Consider the following 9843-nt stretch of genomic DNA (forward strand, 5'->3'; position numbering starts at 1 on the left):
ACTCTCCATGGCTTGCTTCTCTTGAGTCTCATTCAATTCTATTTACGATGATTTTGGTTTTTCATTAATAGACTACATATTTGGTGTAAATATTGTGGAAAAATTTAGGCACATTAAATACAGAGACCCCACATAGATCTGAAGAGACCATAGATCTGACCACAGACTCCAACTATAAACTTTCACATTATGGGTGTGGAGGCAATCAACAACCTCTTCAAAGTACTCTACTATAAGCATCAGCTGATTTCGGTGAAGAACATGGTGGAATGACAATGACAGATCAGGGCATCTATGGGGAAGTTGACTTAAGAGTCTATGAGTCTGTGAGAACAGGGATTATGTCTTATTAATTGCTGCATCCCTAGCACCTAGTCTTATGTATGGAAAGGGCTGACTAAATGGATGAACTAATGTAGCAGCATGAAGGCACCTGGCTGAAGAGACAATATACACTGAAACCCAAGGCCACATCTGCCCAGAGTAAAGCCTTCTAATTTTCATAAAGTTGTGATCAGGGCTATGACCCTAACCAAAAAAGAACTTTACTGTTGCTAAATTCAAGAGCTCATGACAAACTACCTGAACTACAAGTGAGACCTGAAGATATCCTCAATCCCATACAACCACTACAGTGGTCTTCCAAAACTGGGCCCTGTGGCTAAGGATAACAGCCTTAGACCCATACTTATAGTCTCATGAAGTCAGTCTCGAAAGCCTCTATTAGAGCTGCACATGCATTACCAGCTTCAAACAGCAGCTCCCCCTGCATCCTCACTTTCTTCTCTCCCACAACAAGGTGAATAATGGCTGGGATCTGAATTTGTATCTGGTCCATGACCCAGGTATATAAAGATATTCTCATCTAAAGAAGCAACAAGCTTTCCGAAAGACAGGTGTCCAAACCTAAGTGTGACAAAGCTTACAAGTAACTAATTTGAGCTTATTTGAGTATTTTCTGTCACCAGGCATCACACCAGAGAGTTTATGCATATTGTTTTCTTTAATGCTCCCAACTACACTATAAAGTAGCTCCTGTGATTTATCACTTGATGGCAAATTAAGCTTTCAAAGGTCAAATAGCATTTATAAGGTCATATAGGTATTGTCATCCATGTCTTAATTATGACCTGACATGGCCTGGTTTTACTTGAGTACATAATATTCTTTGGGCATTCATAAGAAGTAATATTTACTGCTTTTTTTTTTTTTAAAAAAAAGTCTTGTTTCATTTTAGTCAAACATTGCTATCTCTAATTTGCGTACACTATATTTAGAAGTAAATCTGGTACAATATGTACTTTATGAATTACAAGAATATGAATTAATTACACTCTGACAGTCATTACCTCTTATATGTATGTAAATTCAAAATTCTAATTCCAAATGTTTTCATCTACAAAGCATGTAACTACATATCCATTTCTTCATTATAAAAGCAATGTAAGAGTATTTAAAAATACAGAAAAAAGAAAACTAGAAAAACAAAATCTATCATATCATCACCCAAATACAACTGTTAACATATTGGGAACCATACAATTTAGAGCTCAAAAATATAATTTGATTACTCATATAAACATGATTTCCTTCAAAAAAGCCCATAATTTAGAATCAGCATTTTTTTTCAAGTGTTGAAAGGACCAATGGAAAACACTTTTATATAATTCCCACATGGAAGTCAAAGAGAAATCTGTTTAGGCACCATGAAAAAGAGCTTGTGACTTTTTTGAAAGAAAAATATCAGCTATTTTATTATTCAACATTCACAGTAACATTTGTCTTTAGTACATGTGCAAGAAACATGCTTCTCTGGTTTGAATATGTTCCCTCCAAGTCAGGAGTTATCAAGTGTTAGTATTAAGAGGAAATACGTTTAAAAGGCAATTAGACCAGAAGGGCTTCTCTCATGAATGGGAGGCTTTACATGGCTTTCAGCTAGTTTGTTCTTCTGCCTAATGCCACATAAGGAGATGTCTTCCCTCCCCTCCTGAAGATTCCAAGACAAGGTACACTCTTGGAAATAGAGAACAGAACTTACCAGACAACCAAACCTGCTGGTACCTTGACTTTGGATTTTATAGACTAGAGAACTATGAGAAAATAAATTTCTGTTCTTTATGAGTCACCCAGCCTCAGGTATTTTGTTATAATAGCATGAAACAGACTGCAACATAAGTCAATAGGAATCTTAGGAAGGAATAAATTCTACATTTCTCAGTGGACTAACTTCTTAAAGGATATGCTACTTGACATTGACCAAAACTCTACAGACAGATGCCCTAAGATACAACTTTTACATGGCCCATGATGGCCTTTAATGGTGCTTCTAACCAAGGAAAAGGAAAAATATGCAAACAGCAAAATAAAGGGAATCTTGTACGGTCATACATGTGCAGCTCTCCCAGGTTTTTCTAAGTTACCAACTTTTCAATAAGTTGGGAAAAGGCTGGGCTAAGAAACCATTTCCTGGCCCAGGATCTTCTTTAAAATAATGAGAATGTCTGTGTATTTGGCACTTACTACATTTAAATTACTGTTATTGAATGGTAATATAGAAATGATATATAATTTAGATTATAGCTATCTAACTATGCAAGAATTTAAATTGGGTTCCATGTACTTCCACTTGCCATTAAAAACTCTCTGCATTTCACCTTCCCTTTTCGCCTGCTTTTTGTTCAGTCCATAGGAACCAAAGTAGGAACACTGTCTACACCCCTCTAAGACAATCATTATGTTACTATGATCTGAAATGTGTCCCACACCCTCAGATTCATATGTTGGACCCTTAACTCCCTGGTGCAATGGTACTTGAGAGACAGCTTTGGGAAATAATCAGATTATAATGGTGGAGCCCTTAGGATGGACCATTCCCATACAAAAAGAGACAGAAAAGAGCTTGTTGCTTTCTCTCCGCCATGTGAGCACACAGTAAAAAGCTGTCTGCAAGCAAGGAAAAGAGTACTCACCAGGACCTTCACATATCAGCACTTCGATCTTAGACTTCAAGTCTCCAGAACTGTAAGAACTAAATTTCTATGAGAATTCAATTGCTGTTGCTGCTTTTTAATTAAGAAAAACTTTTAAAAAGCCCTGCAATTCTGGCTAGATTAGCCCAAGCTAATCAAGTCACAAGTCATCCCTGCTGTGCAAGTTCTATCTCACATTCTCTCAAGGTTTCTCTTCCAAACCTTAGCCCACAGGTATTAGCTAACCAGTGGTTTAAACAGTGAGAGAAAAGTAAAGGAGCCATCGAATGATTGCAAAGCAGAGTGCCAAAAGGAAAAACTGACTTTCTAAGGGAAATAGCAGAAAGTTCCTTCATTTGCAGAACCCTGGTTATTCACCTTCTTCGCAATACCTGTCTTGGATGATCTCTCCACTTTGTGCCAAGATACTCTTTCAAATTATATTGAACCCCAACAATTGATACGTCGCATAATTGCAACTGATAATCAAAAACAGATTGAGAAGAAATCAAGTAAGACATCCATTGTGCTATGCTTGTTGACTTTTCTAAATTTAAATCAGAACTATTCTTGCCTTATTCATTTTTTTTCAACTCGGGATATTTATAAAATGTTATTTTACATAATAAACTAAAAGAAGTTTTCCATTTTCAAAAGCAGAGTTGCCAATTGACTATGAACAGATTCACTAGATGGAACTTAGCAACTTTTCTTCTGAATTCCCTTTATCTAACATAGCCAGATAATTGGTAAGCACTTATTAGCTATTTGATGAATGGCTGAACACTTACCAGGAATGTTCCTCCCTGTCTTATCTGGCATATTCTATCTTCTTCTGGGTGCCACTGCAAAACACATGCTTAGACACACCCTATGAGTGGAATCAAACTCTCTCTTCCTAATAAAGTAACAAATATACAGAAGGTTTAACATGGTAAGTCTATATTCCAGGAAGTTGTTTAAATAACTTAACTGCCTATAGATTTGAAATTTTACCATAAAAATATAATTAAATACTTTAAGTGTTAGTTTTTATTTAGTAGTTACATAATAAAAGCATAAAAATAAGTTTTCAAATAATGTTTTAGGAAGAATGAAGTTTTCATAAAGCTTAAACTTCATTAGAACTTCTTTTTGCTTTGATTTACCAAATTTTTTTTTAATGTTTTTGGTTCTTAATTTTCTTCTTGACACCAAGAACTGTATAAACGAATGATTAATAGGTAATGCAGTGCTGCAACCATGGCCAAATTGACCTAGATCAAAATAAGTCAAAATAAAAACACTGCTGCATCAAACACAGGCAGCTGGCAGGAGGCCCAGGAGGTCACCAAACTTGGACTTGAGAAAATTCTCAGAGTTTCCTGAAATTTTCAAAGATATCTCTGCATTTCCTTAATAAAAACCAAAATGCCACATTAACAACAAAGAGGAAAAAAACTAAATGGAATCCTTTGAAAAGAGAAACTATAGTGAGCAAATTATCATTTTCACGATGGATGCAATAAATGTATTTTCTTGATGTTGTAATTATTGCTGACACTGCTTTATGATCAAGGAAATCTTTTAAATAAATATTCCTGAAATCAAACCAGGATAAGTGTGACAGGCAGTAGAATTCTACAGTTTTCTTATAGTACTCTACAACATGGATTTTGTGCCTCTTTGTCAACATTATCCAATATTTCAGAAGGCTAAATAGTTGAATGAAAAACATACTGAGCAGAACACAGCAAATTTGAGTTGTTAATCAATGCCACCAATAACTATTATTAGCTCTGAGAATATCTCCAAGTCTGTTTCCCCACTTACATTACACAAATACTAATGCCCTTTCCCATTCTAAAAATTGTATGAATACACAGGAATCCTGTGGATATAGCTAATGTACAGACATTTTACAAAGGCCTCTCTTTATAAAAAGTATGACTACTCCATTTCACAATAAAATTGCAAAACATTCTAATACAGAGTAGTCTTTACAAAAAAAAAAAAATAGATCTCAAGTGCCCAGTTGATCTGGGAAGGTGGATCAAAACCATGATTCTCAGTGTGTGGTCTCTAGTCAGTAGTAGCAACTTCACCTGGGACCTTTTAGCAATGTTGTTCAAAATGTTGTACTAGTTTCTGAGAACCTTCAAGTATGTCATTTATTCTGACACAAATTCTTCCACTAGCTGAAACATAAAAACCATGAAATGAACATATATGTGTTAATAACCTCAATTCCTATTTGCTTTGAGGGTCCCAGTTTCAGAGGTAAAAAGAGAAAGGAGAGCTTAAAAAGAGAGCTTCAGTTTAAACCATTCCTTAGTGGCCAGAGTAAAATATCAGTAGATTCTAATTAAGCATTTACTATGAGACAGGCGGTATCTTAAGAAGCTTTCTCCTCATAACAACTCTCTGAGGTGGGTCCTATAACCCCAATTATGTAACTTGTCCAAACTCAAACAACTAGTGACAGGGCCAGGATTCAGAGCTAGACAGTCTGGACACAGTGTGTGTGTCTTTAACCACGGATATGTGCAGAAAATTGGGGAACTCAGCCCTCATGGCTAATTTTCTTTGTGTGAGATTGAACCACATGCCAGAAATAAACATTTCAACTTTGTTTCTCACAAAAATGATAATGAATGGAGCTAAAGACTTACTATTGCATGCTGAGAAATATAATCCAAAAACAATAAATATAAAATACAAACACATATCCATTTCCTGTGATGTGTTTTGCTCACAAGAGTTTCAAGATTGGCCTTAATAGTAAAACCATGCATGATGGAACAAATAGAACTCTGAAGTGAACCTAAATGAATTCCAGGTAATGCTCATCAAAACATTTCTAAGTGAGCCAGGTTATGTAAACCAAGCCTAATTAAGCTGACTTCTAGATGATTGTATCTGCTCTGGCACTTGTGCCTACCAGTGGAGGATTGTAACGTCACCATGAGGCAATGCAGTATTGATCATTTCTAATTGGCCACTCACTTACTGCAAGCAGGGCTGCCACATCTATCACTCTGAATTGCGACATCAAATCTCTTAGCTTTCCAGTTAAATTATCCAGAACACTTAATTTGATTACTGAGTTTGAATTTGCTTCCACATGCCTTCTTTTTTCCCCATCAACAGATGTTTCTCTAATCTTTCTTTTTAAAGTTATTTCATAGCAAGCCAAATAGAATACCCTACTTACAGTAAGCTGTAATTACATTTAATTTAATAACATCGAATTCTAATTCCATTCAACTTGTTTTCATTTTGGTGTTTGGGAGTTAAGATTTTGGTTTAGGTTTTTGGTTTTGTGTATATGTATACATATTTATGACATTAAATTGTAATTTTTAAAATATCCTAATGACTTGATTTCTTGAATAGAACATTTACTAAGATACTTATGGGCTGGCACTTGCTCTCTGTCTAGTCTACCAGAAGTCACACAGGATAGGGAATGGGCAACTTATATTCTTGCACTTAAAGATACAAGACATAAAAAAGACATTTTCAGGCATCTGATATTATACTTATCACAGAAATTTAAGAGAATTGAAACTTATTTTTTGGATTAAATACCATAAATATTTCTCACTAGAGCTTTTTGGTCCTAAGAAGATCATAGAGATGATCTTCCAGTCTAATAATGTAAAAGGTGTAGATTTTGTGTGTACATAGTTCAAAGCACTTTGAAATGATTGCAGTTGAGGAAGAAAAGGACTCTTAAATTACTTCACCTATCCTTTTTACCAGTTTAGGCTTGTCCTTGTTCTGTGTCCTCCTTTTTCTATTTTCTTGAACAAACATTGATGTAGCTGGATAAGGTTTCATGTATTCTGTCAAGAGCTAAGGAACAGCAGGCAGTACGCCTAACCTTGGAGATTGCACCCTGTTACTTTTACATGCTTTCTCATGGCTTATTTTTTTATATATAAAAAAATAGTATTCTGAAAAGTCAGATTTTAAGACTCTTTAAAAATGTGAAAGTTAATAGAGTATAAGCTCCACCAGAAGTCAAATCCTTACCATAGTCAGTAACTAGAAAAAGACTAGGCTATTGATTTGAAGCTAATCTGCTGAAATTTTTTTTTAGAAAGTTCCATATAAAACACCCAACATAATTGGAAAGATTATTTGAGGATGTCCATATATTCACTTTCTGGTAGAAAGGAAAAATTGTAAATTCCACTCTAAGGCCTCATATAAATACAAAAATCTGATCATGTATCAACAAATTTTTAAATTTGATATTTACAGGTTAGTTTTTTGCTCTTGGTTTTGAGTATATATGTTTTGTGTATTTTCAGCTAACAAATATTTAATATATTATTCTAGACACTTTAGAATTATTACTTCATTTAACTCTGATAACAATGTGAAAAGTAAGGTTAAGTGTTATACGACACTTCCAGTCCCTCTTTTATAGATGAGGAAAATTATGCAAGCATTCAAGAGCATGGAGAAGTAAAAGAGCAGGTTTGAACCTGGGTCTGCCTTAAAACAAGGCTTCTGCTCCTATCCCCTACCTATACTTCCCCCATTCTCTAAACATAAGCTTAGTACCTGTTCCTTAACAAATGTGTATACCTCAGTGATAAATTGGCGTAGAAAATCACAGCTTGTGAAATAAATATTCTCTGTACAGAAAGTCTTGGTACAGTGAGCACCATGTTCACTACAGCACACACAGGCTGGGACTGGAGTTTTGCCTAGTCTAGATTTTCTTATCCAATGTCAGATTTTCTAATCCTTTTAAGCCCATTTGCAAAGTCATTCTATTTCTGTATTAATGGCTTAGAACAGCTAGAGTTTTTTAAGCCAAAATTTTGAAATTTCAGATCTCTATTGAGAAAGTGAAAGAGAGAGATCCGTTTGAATAATCCAGAGACTGCATCGCTGAATTTTCTTTCACTTATGAGAATGGAGTTAATCCCTCAAACCCCCAACTACTTTAGGGAGAAAAAAGTCCTATATATGAATGCCTGTAATGTGCACTGATGACAGGGATGATCTAGGATTATCTCATCAGGAGCCAAAGACTCATGTTATTACAACTAGAAGACTCATCTGTGTTTCATCTTGGTTTTATTTTAGCTCTTGGAAAAGGAAAAAAATCTTATTCTCTTCTAAATAAAGTATGCAAACTCTACAATGTAAAAATTACTAGAAATTATGGTTCTTTTATGGTCCTTTATTGGAGCCTACAAAGTTCCGTGTTTTGTTTTTAGCCTAGGCAAAACCCTACTGATGAATACTTAAGGTTTTCTGGAAAGTAGTCTCTTTCTTCTTTCCTCTAGAGAGGGGAATTTACAGGTGTCTGCCCTTACTCTAACTGAAATCCAACCCCAGAGTTCTCAAACTGCAAGCACTAGCATCAGCTAGAGGGTTTATTGAAACAGATTGCTGGCCCCAACCCCAGAGATTCAGACTTCAGTGGGTGGGGCCAGCGCCCTAGATTTTGTACATCAGAAAGTTCCCAGGTGGTACTTACAGCCCAGAGACCACACTTGGAGAATCACTGCTTTCACTCACTTCTTCCTAACCTCTCCACTGCAGGTTGAAATCTGAGAGCCGTTTTGGTTTTGTTTCTTTGGGTTTTTTGTTTTGTTTCTTTATGCTGATACCCATAGTCCCACCCCCAGAGATTATGGTTAACTGGTTAGGGGTGTCAATTAAGCAACATTAAAAAAAAAAAAAAAACTCCAGGGATAAGTCTACTTGTACAGTAACCTTATCTTTAAGGTTGCTAAAGATAGCTCTTAGACGTCATATTGTACACAATATGTACAACCAATAATATATGTTTAAAGGGTTTTTTTTTTTTTTTGATTGTTTGTTTGTTAAGTAAAAGAATCTCTGGTCCACACCACACAGACCCAGACCCACTGTCCTGGATGCTCAGCGTGGCGCTCCCAGGCGAGCTAGGGACACTTCCAAGAAGACCAAGGCAGAATGGGGATGAGCTTCCAGGAGTTAATCACTGTATGCTATCTGAGAGGCCAAACTCTGAGGCAGAAATCCGCTCCCAGGTAACCTCCCGAGGTTTATGAACATCAGGGAAATTTGCAAGACAGACCCTGACCTCTCTCAGCCTTCAGCCTGGGCAGGAATTTTACCGGACAGTTCACCCCCTGCCTCGGCACCGGGGTGGGGGTGGGGGACTGCACCCTCGCGTCACGTAACAAATCAAATTGCAGTCCCCGGAGGGTCAGCCCGAAGTCCCCTAGACGTCACTCTGGCTAGGAAAGGGGAGACGGTGGTGTTGCCTTACCTGGTGCGAGTGTCCAGGTTCAGGGTTGCAGTCACAGCCAGCTGCGTGGTGCGCCAGAGGGACCAGGTGTCCCAGGCAGTGACAAGCCCGGACCGGGGAAAACCTGGGCTGAATCCGGTTGGCAGCACTCCGCCTGGAGTCCCGTCTCTCTGCAGCAGCCGGTGCCCAGAGCCCCGGCTCAGAAACTCCTCAGCCCCCTGGAGGCGGAGCCGGGGAGATAAGGTTCACGCGCCCCACCCGCCCCCTTGGCTGGGGCGACTGCCAGAGGGTGGGGTTTGGGATCTGGATCTGGAAATGAGAACTGTTACTGTTAACTCTGGTAGAGACACAGTTAGTTCAAATCCTGCTAAGACCAGAATATGCACGATTGGGGAATGACAGTGAAGTTGAACAAGGACGTCCAAGAAGGACGAAAAAACCCAGAAAAAGAGGCAGAATGAGGAACTAGTAGGAAAGCAGAAAAGAGGCAACTCCCCGCAAATAGGGCTTGCTTGCTCTGTCATACACACATTAAGGCAGTCTCACCTGGTATTTTTTCTGCCTCCAAAGCTCTGTCCCAGACCTTATCATAGCTCTCTGTTTCTTTTTATTCAGTTCTCTACTCAAATA

General features: G+C 37.4%; 1 protein-coding gene across 1 annotated transcript in view; it reads right to left on the minus strand.

The window, feature by feature from the left end:
• Nucleotides 1-9397, minus strand: part of COL21A1 (collagen type XXI alpha 1 chain) — a 198612-nt gene extending 189215 nt beyond the window's left edge. The window contains exon 1 of the mRNA XM_081295392.1: nucleotides 9235-9397. The gene's annotated coding sequence lies outside the window, so the exon portion shown is untranslated. The remainder of the gene's footprint in view (nucleotides 1-9234) is intronic.
• Nucleotides 9398-9843: the final 446 nt, after the last annotated feature.

Source organism: Spermophilus citellus (assembly GCF_964194105.1).
Source record: "Spermophilus citellus genome assembly, chromosome: 5".
Taxonomy (NCBI): domain Eukaryota; kingdom Metazoa; phylum Chordata; class Mammalia; order Rodentia; family Sciuridae; genus Spermophilus; species Spermophilus citellus.